Below are 11,444 nucleotides of genomic sequence, written 5' to 3' on the forward strand. Positions count from 1 at the left end.
GAAGACTAGTAAACCAGTAAATCATAGACACTATAGCATTTTTGCTTTTACTGTAGAACTATCCACTGAGGGGAAATGGGGGTGTTTTGCTATGCCCTGGTTATTCGAAACCAAAGGGCAGAGCATCACAGCACAAACTGTGTGTAATACGTCTGGACCTGGAATACTTGCCTGCAGTCCCAACCATCCTTCAAGATGTTTATATCACCACAGGGATGAAAAGCTGTTTGGGGGCATATTTATAGATGCAGGAGACACAGGCCTCCAATTGGTGAGAAAGACAGTTACGTGCTTATGAGATGAATTACATTGATGTCTGTTATAAATCCCTAACATAGCTCATGAGATCAATTAAGATGTTCAAGCAGCTACAAAAAGGATGATTGAGGCAAATGGTAACATCAGGATGACCATATGGTAAGGGGAAGCTAGAACTGTTTAGGCATAAAACAAGAGCCATCAGAATTCCACCAACAGACATGCTCAAAAGGAGTAAGAAGGTAGAATGCAAGGTAGCCAAGAAAAACACAAGGGCAGAACAGAATGTGAGGCAAGTTGATAGGCACACAGTAACAGTGACTGGAATTTCCCTGATTCCCGCGTGACTTCAGGAGGAGGGGAGGGATGTCGCTGGTCAACATTTTCCAAGCAATGCAGAGTTATATACACACACACCCCAAGAAAACATTCATGCTTAAACCAAGACTAAAAGTCATATTCTAACAGCAAAATTTCCTATCCTATGTTACAAGAAAACCAGCATAGTAGGTGAATTCCCCATATATCTGAAATAAGTGCCACATCTAGTGATGGGCTAAACTATCCAGCCCAGCATTTTTTATCCCTGGCATTCCACGAGGATGGAGAGAAAACACCTCCTGATTCTATCATGTATCTATCTATCTATCTATCTATCTATCTATCTATCTATCTATCTATCATCTATCATATCTCTCTCTCTCTCTCTCTCTCTCTCTCTCTCTCTCTCTCTCTCTCTCTATCTCTCTCTACCTCTCTCTATCTCTATGGCATCAAGCAGTGGTTTGGCTACCTGCAGCTGCTAAGCAGCATCCCTAAAGACGATGCTCCATGGCAAGGCCTTTTAAAGAGGAAAAGAAAGGAAAACATCTTTGGCCACCTCCTCTTACAGGTAAGCAAAGGATCTTCGAGAATTTTGCCCGACTGAAAGTTGCCAAAATATTATGCCCACTGCTTTTACTGGGTGTTGAATCATTCCATGAAGTAGATAGTGGTGGTATTTAGTCCAGGCCTCGTTTCTGACCATCTTTCATCCTCCTTCCTCTAAAACAGGCATAGGCAAACTCGGCCCTGCAGATGTTTTGGGACTACAACTCCCATCATCCCTAGCTAACAGGACCAGTGGTCAGGGATGATGGGAGTTGTAGTCCCAAAACATCTGGAGGGCCAAGTTTGCCTAATCCTGCTCTAAAAGTTCTATCCCCTCCTTCTAAAGGAGACTAGAGACAAGCTCAGTTCAGATACATAGTTTTCTATGCATATTTATTTCTGATGGAACACAGAGAACAGGGTGCATGTCTTGTCTGATACAGAGGTGCTTCAGAAAAAATAAATGCATTAGCTTTGATAACAGTAGAGAAGCTTTCCATTACAAGCCAAGGTAGGAAGCAAACCTACACCTGTAATCCTTTGCATGTGTGGATCTGCTCCCCTACTCCAAATTAATGGGTAGCTGAAAAAGTCAACCTCCGCATGTGGGGATACTAAATAATAATGATAATGATAATGATAATTTATTATTTATACTCCGCCCATCTGGCTGGGTTTCCCCAGCCACTCTGGGCGGCTTGCAATATAATATTAGAAATACAATAAAACATCAAACATTAAAAACTTCCCTAAACAGGGCTGCTTTCAGATGTCTTCTAAAGGTCAGAAAGTTGTTTATGTCCTTGACATCTGAAGGGAGGGTGGTCTACAGGGAGGGCACCACTTTCGAGAAGGCTCTCTGCCTGGTTCCCTCTAACCTCAACTCTCACAGTGAGGAAACTGCCAGAAGGCCCTCAGCGGTGGACCTCAGTGTCTGGGCAGAATGATGGGGTGGAGACGCTCCTTCAAGTATACTGGGCCGAGGCCATTTAGGGCTTTAAAAGTCAGCACCAACACTTTGAATTGTGCTCGGAAACGTACCATTTAGGTGTCCTCAGTTTGTGAAACAGTTTCCTCTAACACGACAAGCTGCTGCTCCTAGCAAGAGTGGTTACATTTCCCCATGTTGTGCAGTTATGGAAGAAATTAATTGCCTAGTCAATTGAAAGATTTAAGACACTTGCTTTCCAGATTGCCCATTGCACCACATTACCATAAGCCATCAGCTCGGCAGGAAAGAGTGGCCTGTGGACAACTTACCTCACATGGAGTTGTGTTATCAGGTGATAACAGCGCCATTAACTCATGTCACCACTGCATTAAGCCTAAAAGGCTTCCATTTGCTATGGTTTTTCCAAGCAGCCGAACGGTACCAGCTAATTTAGCCTAACCTTTCACAGCAGTCCTATTGACATATGTGCTAACAAAGCCTGTCCATGGTGAAAAGAATCCACTTTGATGCCCCAGTTTCATTATTAACGATGAAGTGTGTCATGCAAAGCACAGGCCTTTCCTTCTTTCACAATGTCTCCATGTCACAAATGCCCACATTGATTTTATGCAGTTTCTAGAGGCACAATACAAAGCTCCAAAATGCTGCACATGCAGAGCACTCCAGAATACAAATGTTGTGGGATTTCATACATCAATTGACAAAACAGAGATCTGCATTGCCAAGTGTTTAATGTTAAGTATAACAGAAAAAAGGACTTGTTAGTGCAGTCCTATGCTTGTCTACTCACAAGCATAGGGCAAGTATAGAAGTGACGTCAATGTGGCTTACAGTTGTGTAGGAATGTGCAACGCTGTCCATTTTAGTTTCTCTCAGTTTCTCATTTTTCCAATCTTACATTCAGTTCTTCATATTTCAACATCAGTTTGTGAATTTTTTTATTTTTTATTTTTAAAAAGCCCTTGTGGAAATTGACCAGCATTTTAGTGTGATTTCTCCTAATATTGCAGATGTTTGCATGCAGTTTTGCCTAATATACACATTTTTGCAAAGGAATTTCCTTTGATAATGCATTTTTCTTTTTTCTTTTCACAAATATATGCATTTTTATGGACACTTTGTCCCAGTTCATGCACTTTTGTGCTCTTTACTGGGCTGAAGGGCCTCACTACAAAATTCAGGCAAGTGTGAATTTCAAAGGATTCCTGTGTTTTGGTTTTCATATTGTTGTGGACAGTCTGAATTCGATGGATTCAATTTTAAATGACATCTCCCCCTTCCCTCCCTATGATTAAGTTAAGTAAGTATCAGATTGTAGCCATACAACACTTCAGAATTAAATCTCTCTACGTTCAGTGGAGCCTACTCTCTTGTAGGTGTGTATAGCGTTGCCCCATTCATCGATTAATTAAAATTCTATCCTTCCTCTTAACTGAGTTTAGAGTAGCAAAGAAGAACCTAAGTAGTAAAACATATTTAAAACATTAAGAACATTTTTAGATGCATTCTAAAACAATAATATACTCTCACACTTCATATCATATAAGTTTACTCCCATGGGTCTAAATGCATGGCAGTGTTCAGCAATTTATTTTAGGGGCATCCCATAATTTAATTTGGGTAATATACAGTATATTGCTTTATGCACATTGGTTAATTTGAGCCTCGATTCACGCATGCATGTACCTCACTTGGCTTCCCAGGAGATGTTCATTGACTGACAGTGGAAAGTGTGAGCTGGTTCAACTGCAAAGCTCTATGCTTGAGGGAATGTAAACATTGGTATTTGTGGTAAGTCACCTGTGATCAGTATTCATGCATGGACCAATCATCTTAGACATGGAGGTATCACAATGAGGAATATTTTCCTCTAACACATGAACATGCCATTTATAAATGGGATTAGAATAGCAGGGACCTTCATGGATTAAGGGACCACACTGAGCATTGACCTGGATGCCCCTGTAAGTAGAGCCCACATCAGGGTTGGGGAACCTGTACCTTCCAAATGTTGCTGGAATACAACTGGTCCCATCATTCCTTACCATTGGCCATGCTGGTTGGGGCTAATTGGTTTCCAACAACATGTGGGGAGCCACCAATTTCCTATCCCTGACCTGCACACTTGCAGCCTGTGTCAACCAACACTGTCCCAGAGAATCTACTAAGAAAATAAAGAACATAGGAAGCAGCCTTATGCTGAGTTGGACCACTGGTCCATCTAGCTCAGTATTGTCCATACTGACCATCAGTGGCTCTCCAGACAGGAGCCTCACCTGGCCCCAAGTGGGACCTCCTGCATGTCAAGGCAGTGCTACACCATCAAGCCATGTCCCTTCTCCAGTCTCTTAATCCACTCTTCTCAGTCTGTAAACACAAAGGGTTGATGGCCTTTGTGTATTTGCTGGTGTACTTTCAACAGTAACCAATCTTTTGACTAACTTTATTTAAAACAATACGGTGGTACCTCTGGTTATGTACTTAATTCATTCTGGAGGTCTGTTCTTAACCTGAAACTGTTCTTAACCTGAAGCACCACTTTAGCTAATGGTGCCTCCCGCTGCCGCCACACCGCCGCCATGCAATTTCTGTTCTCATCCTGAAGCAAAGTTCTTAACCCGAGGTACTATTTCTGGGTTAGTGGAGTGTGTAACCTGAAGCGTATGTAACCCGAGGTATGTATGTACCACAATACCTTTCAGATATTACAAGGCCTTATTTCAAGAATGGAGCAGGTTCTGTGTTTCTGGTACTAGAGGGGGGAAAGCTGCACATTGTTAGTGAGAGAAGCGATGCTCTCTGAAAAGGTGCCCAGTATTTATAGATGCAAACTCACATATATTAAAAAATAAATGTGAAGGGATAGTCAAGTTCCTAATTGCTTTGCTAATGAGGATTAAAGAAGTCACGACTTTAAAGAAATAAGGTTGGTTCTTACGAAACAGCCACACCATCATAAGTTTTGTTTTGTTTCTTTCAAGTACAAATCAACGCTGGCCTCGTTATGCACTTAGAGGAAAATGTCATTTGTGTGATGATCACAGTTCTTGCAGGATCACTGGAGGCTCTTCCTTGTTTGGTATGACATAGATCAAGTATACTAGGACAACAGTGGCTCAAGGCAAGAAGCTTCTGGCATCTACTGGGGCAAAGTTCTAAATATCATGTTATGCAGAGACTGGGGAAAATGGAGGAAAGGGAGCCATCAACATCCACGCAGTAAAGACCAGTTTTGGATATGCAGTCCTGCCATTTCTCCTTTTATTAATTAACTTGACATTCTAAAATCATGAATGCAAATTTTTGCTCTTTGAATGGAGTTTTGCTGAGGCTCTTCCCCTCTAAACTTTCTATCAAGAACATCGGAAGCAACAGCAGAATGCCTAACGTTTAGGACAAATGATGACCCAGGAATCAGTTGAAATGCACAGAGTGAGGGTCAGTAATATAAAGAGCTGCTTTGGGGGTATGTGATGTAGCAAAGTTGTAATGCATCTACTCGACACACACTTCTTCTTCTTTTTCATTTTTATTAAAGATTTCTTAGTTTGCGCATCGAGGTCCCCAAGACACCCCCCCCCCAAAGAAAAACACAATAAACACTTAATTTTTGTTTAAGGTTTTTGGCATAATTTTGGCCACAACTTTATTCAAATTACAGCAATGTGAGTGGTTGCTTAGGCATTGGTAGCACTAACTGACCCCGCACGGGGACAGCTCTGACATTCGCACCCCCCGCGAAGTCAGGAAGGGTAAGTCACCTGGGGAGAGAGACGGGACGGTGAACCATGCCTCACCTCTCCCCAGCATGCTCCCAGGGGCTTGCGTGGCCCTAGCCCCTTGCCAGGGGGTTTCGGACAAAAGCATGGGGAGCCCCTGGGTTCCTTTAACGGAAAACCCTTGAAGCAGCAGCAGCATTTTGGAGGAGCAGGCACAGCCGAATCCATACCCCTCCACCAACCAATTCCAAGACCAATGCCTAACCGCAAACCTTACAAGTTGTGATGATTTGCTACGCAGTAGGCAAAAACCAAGTGGCACACACTAATCAGCCAAATGGACAAAATTCCTACTGGGCCCCTGCCCCAAAGCAGACGACCCCATGACAGGCATAGCAAGGTCAAGCAAACAGCCTAAAATTAGGGAAGGGAGGGCGAGTGATCCGAAGTAAGCAGTGAAAAGAGGAAGTTCTTCGCTGCAAGCATTGTATTTAGCAAATAGGGCTGTCAATCAACAAATGGCAACATCTAGATTTCCCCAGTAACAGCCCGCCCCTGCTTAAAGGATGGTCAAACCATTTGCCTAGTAACAGTGAGGTGTCTTGTCAGCCCTACCCGCAACCTGTGCTCTCCATGAGGGAGAACACACTTTACAAAAATACATGCATTGTCAATTTTTTCAAGTTGCGTTTTCTGCAGATCAGTTTCATTTGTTGTGAGACATTAACACACTCTTTATTATGTCAGTTGGTTATGTGAATGGGTCTGGCCCGTAGTGTGAAGGACAGCTATTCAGAGGGAAATGACTTTTAATCCTTTGCTATTGGAGGCCTGTGATAAGCCTGCTTCCATGCTTGCAAACTAAGCAGGGCACAATAGGATATACTGCTGCGGGGCAAGCCAAGCATGAAGAGGTGACCATATACCTGCCTGATTGACAGACGGCAAACAGCAGTTGTGCACCTCTGCCTCCAAACCACTCCTCAGCCTTCCTCCTAAAGGCATACACTCTGGCTAAGAAGTACCAGCTGCCTTTTAATTTCCTTTCCTGATTAGTGCAGACTTTGTGTGAATCAACTGTTAAGTGAATTAGCACAATACATTTTCAGCTCAACAATGCAGCCCCAGTATCAAATCAAATATTGGCACAAGGTTGGGCGAGCAATCCGTAAATGGGAGAGAGGAGAATCAGCATTCCGCAGTGCTCAGGGCAAGCAACATATTATTAGTGCAGGTGGCAGCGGCAACACTGGGGTCTCTGTCATAATAGTTTGTCTGCGGAAAACTGTGAATCGTTTTCACATTGTTGCAAATGTCAGATGTCAGCCTCTCAATGTCATCTGTGTCTCTGCCATTGTTTTCAACAAGACCTGCTGTCGCCTCGGGGGGTTTAGGCTTCTCATTCCAAGAGAAGTCATCACAGGATGTGCTACTAGTCGCTTGCAGTTGGTAGAGAGAACTTTAAGGCATCACACGCATCCCTCAAAGTGAGCAACTTCAAATGAGCTCTGTGACTGAACTCAGCTGGACCTGGGCTTTTCTGCAGTAGGCAAGCGGTATCTGCTGCCTAAACTGATAGGCGTTATTCGGCTGCTGATTCCTTTTGCTCTTCTCTCGAGTGTCAGAAATGTTACGAGGTTGGTGGTCTCCAGGCACCTATCCATACAAGAGCTTTATGCTAGTGTGGCTCAAAATAGGTGGTGGTACTCAAAATTGTTCAGGGGCTGTACATCTTTTCACTGTGCAGACACTCACCTGCATTGATTCCCCAGTATAAAGATCTCAGGTGGCAAATGTCTGCCCAGAAACTGTGAAAGGCCCATTGTAATTTAGTTAGACAACACTGGACCAGATGTGCCAGTGGTCTGATTTAACGTATTATTATCATTATCATTATTATCAACCTATACAAAATACAAAATACATAATAAAAATAAAAACAACAACCCAACAGCCCCCCCCAAAAAAACCCCACATTTTAAAAGGGCATAGGATATAAATCAGATCAACCAAAGGCCTAGTTGAAAAGGAACATTTTTGCCTGGTGCCTAAAGGTATATAATGAAGGCGCCAGGCAAATTTCCCTAGGGAGAGCATTCCACAGACAGGGAGCGACTGCAGAGAAGGCCCCTTCTCGTGTTTCCACCCTCCAGACCTCTTGATGAGGGGGCACACAAAGAAGGGCCTCAGAAGATGATCTCAGGGTCCGGGTAGGTTCATATTGAAAGAGGCGGTCCTTGAGGTATTGAGGTCCTGAGCCATTTAAGGCTTTATAGGTCAATACCAGCACTTTGAATTGGGCTCGGAAACTCATTGGTAGCCAGTGCAGTTGGACCAGGATCAGTGTAACATGCTGAAACCATCTTGCAACTTCTTATATCCTCATACCCCTTTGAGGTAGGAGGCAGATGTGAGTTACACAAAATTCTTCACCAGACAAGATGGAAGGGTAACTAATTTTCCATTATATGAATCCAAGCTGAATTTTCAATGGTAAGAGCAAAATCTTAATCTACAACCAGGTTTTGTAACTGCCATTAACAGTCACCTAGGGATTGGTTTTAGCATGTGAGCCGTGATACACAAACAAAGGTTTCCCAGCCGCAGAGTCTTCTCCAGCTGTTTGCAAGGGAGAAAGCAGATCCATGCATACATTCCTTGGTGCATCTTTGATCTCTCTGCTCTACTGAAACCAAAGGGTCAGGTCACATGTGCAAGAGCTACATGCGTGTATAGCCTCTCTGGAAGGTGGGGAGAATTTCCCCTATTGCAGACCAGCCTAGATACAGCAACCTTCATATCTGTAGTGGAAGCCAGCATCATCAACAAGACTCCTGACAATCCATTTTGACTAAATTCCACGTCCACTAATATGGAACCCACCCCCCTAATGAAATAGCTGAAACCATATGAAAATTAATAAGAAATAACATTTCGTCATTAGTCCTCAAGCAGGGATCATTTGACTTGATACCAATGTAGACTCTCAGAGAAAAGTCTCTACCTGGGTGTGGGTACAGAATGGAATCCAGATTCCGTGAAGAAAAAATGTTTCCAGTTTCCATGTAGCTTTAGGCCATTCTGCCATAAAATGTAACTGTTCAGAAAGCCTGCAATTTCTGGGTCTGGGAAGAGACTGCCATTTGATGGAGTGCAGAAGCCTCGATGAAGGACTTACTTCAATGTGCCTGTCATGTTAGATGTCTGAATTTTATGAGCACAGAAAAAAAGAGAAATAATTCAGCTATAAAAACATTTAAGTTACATTAAGGTTATGATTTAAAACAATGAAAGAGAATGGTTAAGCATAAAAACCTGGATTGACACACAGCAAGCTTTGCCTGGATTCTAATGCAGAAAGAGAAGGAGGAGAGGGAGATAGAGAAATTTTTTAAAAGTCAGTTAAGACTGTGCATGATTTTATTTTATTTTATTTTTAGTGGAATTGCCTCACTGGTAGTTTAGACTTTTCTTAATACTTTGTGGTTAGGTAAGAAAATGTTTCTCTCATAAGGGCAGGTTAAAGCTGATGCAGGTCAGAAATAATTATGGAGGCCTCTATCATTAATTTTTTTGTGGAAATACATAGTTGTAAAGTCCTATTCCGTTAAATGGAGCATGTCCCTTTCCTTTCCTTTCCTTTCCTTTCCTTTCCTTTCCTTCCCTTCCCTTCCCTTCCCTTCCCTTCCCTTCCCTTCCCTTCCCTTCCATTTCATTTCATTGCATTTCCATACTTGTATCTAAACCTGTTCAGCAGCAACTAAGAATCCTCCAGGTATCCCTTTTTCAGTCACCCAAGCTTTATTCCAAATGCACAAGAGTTAATTGAAGAATACTGAAGTGGATTGAAATGCACTGTGTGGTTATTTCAACTGCCAGCAGATGGAACTATTGCACCCATTAAATTTGATAAATTCCTTTTTTGAGCGCCAATATTTTAAAGCCATCAAAGCAGAATTGGCTTGGAGAAGAGCTGCCATGCTAGCTTCCTAGCAGGCGGGTTGCTGTTGTTTACCAGAGTGAAAAGTGAAAGGGTCAGCATGCTGCAAACCCACTGGCCGGACAAATTCAGTGCTTGCCCCTCTCTATTCCCAAGAAGCAACAGCAACCCACTTGCCAGAAAGCTAGCATAGTGGCTCTACTCCTGCGTCACTTCTGCACTGAAGGAAGTGATGGGTTCAGCTCTGACTCCTCTCTTAGCCCATGGTTCCCATAATACACCAGTATGTACTATCAAAAGAGGTTCATTCAACCCCGGGACAAGATTTCTGAGGAGGGGAAATCTTGGACAATTTCATCTCCCCATATACACACATAATCCCATAACCTGATATTGCAGCGACCTGTCTCCTGAGCTTGCATTTCCTAGCAACTGGTATTCAGATGCCTACTGACAATGTGGGAAGAACATGGCTATTATGGCTAGTAGCTCATGTGCCATGACCGAGTACAGTGCAGCATAACTGTGTTGGTAAGCAGGGTGTTGATGCCAGCAAACCTATGGAAGTGGAATAGAGAGCTAGCAACAGTGGCTAAAGCCACATTGTCAGAAATGGTGGGTGATCAGCTCCCCATGAACTAACAGGCACCATACCTGTTGATCAGCTGCCTTAGCTTTTCAGACCTTCCCTGCTATAGCATCTGAGCTCACCTGAAGTCCACTTTCGTTTCCCTTGGCTACTGCAACCTTTGGGAAAAGGGAGTAAGAGGAAGCTGCTGGCAAGCAGGCAAATATGTCTAGCCAGATATTAATGCACTCTTAGCTTTTTCTAAGGCATACAAAGAGTCTTGGTTGATGAAGGGTCCATTTGTTTCATCATTCACTTTCTCCGAGTGACCAATCAGGAGCCCAACTTCCTGATCCAGTGCGTGTCGGGACAGGGGACAAATGGTGTTCACCTCTGAACATGGAAGCTTGTTTATTCATTTATCTGTTTACGTTACATCTGCATCCCACCTTTTCCTTCCTCTTGTTGAGTCTTCATTTTAGCCTTGCATCAACTCTATGAGGTAGATTGGGCTGAGAGACAGTGACTGGCCCAAGGTCACCCAGTGAGCTTCATGGCTGAGTGGGGATTTACACATGGACCTCCCAGGTCCTAGTCCAGTCCTCTAACCACTGCACTACACAATTCTCTTCTATTCTGAATCTGCCTGACTCTACATCCACATACACTACCCCCTTCTCAGCTTTCCCCTAAAGTTCCCAGTCATTTGATTCTAGAATTGGGCTGTGTTGTTATCTACTGCCTTGCTCCACGGGAAGTCTAGCCATGGGCCCGAGTACAAGAAAGAAGTGAAAGAGGAAGGAGCAGCTCTCCCTTGCCAGAAAAAACTTCAAGCGAGTCACTTTAGGAGTTCGATCCTCCTTTGTAGAGATCAAAGGAAGGAAAGGAGCAGCAAGGATGGAGTGATAGACTTTTGGTTAACCTCATGGTTAATCTGAGCAGAGGTTCATCAGAGATGAAGGATAGGACAAGTTTTCAGTACTGGGGTTGGCTGGGACCCTTGAATATACATAATAAAGATAAAGAAGAGGGTACCTTGGAGCATATGCAAAGTGACTTTTCAATACTTCTCAATGGCTGCTTCCTCCCTGTCCCATGAATCTGACGTTGAGGCAAGAACTTCCAGGTCAGAGGAGT

The sequence above is a fragment of the Podarcis pityusensis genome (genome assembly GCF_964106645.2).
Source record: "Podarcis pityusensis genome assembly, chromosome: 1".
Taxonomy (NCBI): Eukaryota; Metazoa; Chordata; class Lepidosauria; order Squamata; family Lacertidae; genus Podarcis; species Podarcis pityusensis.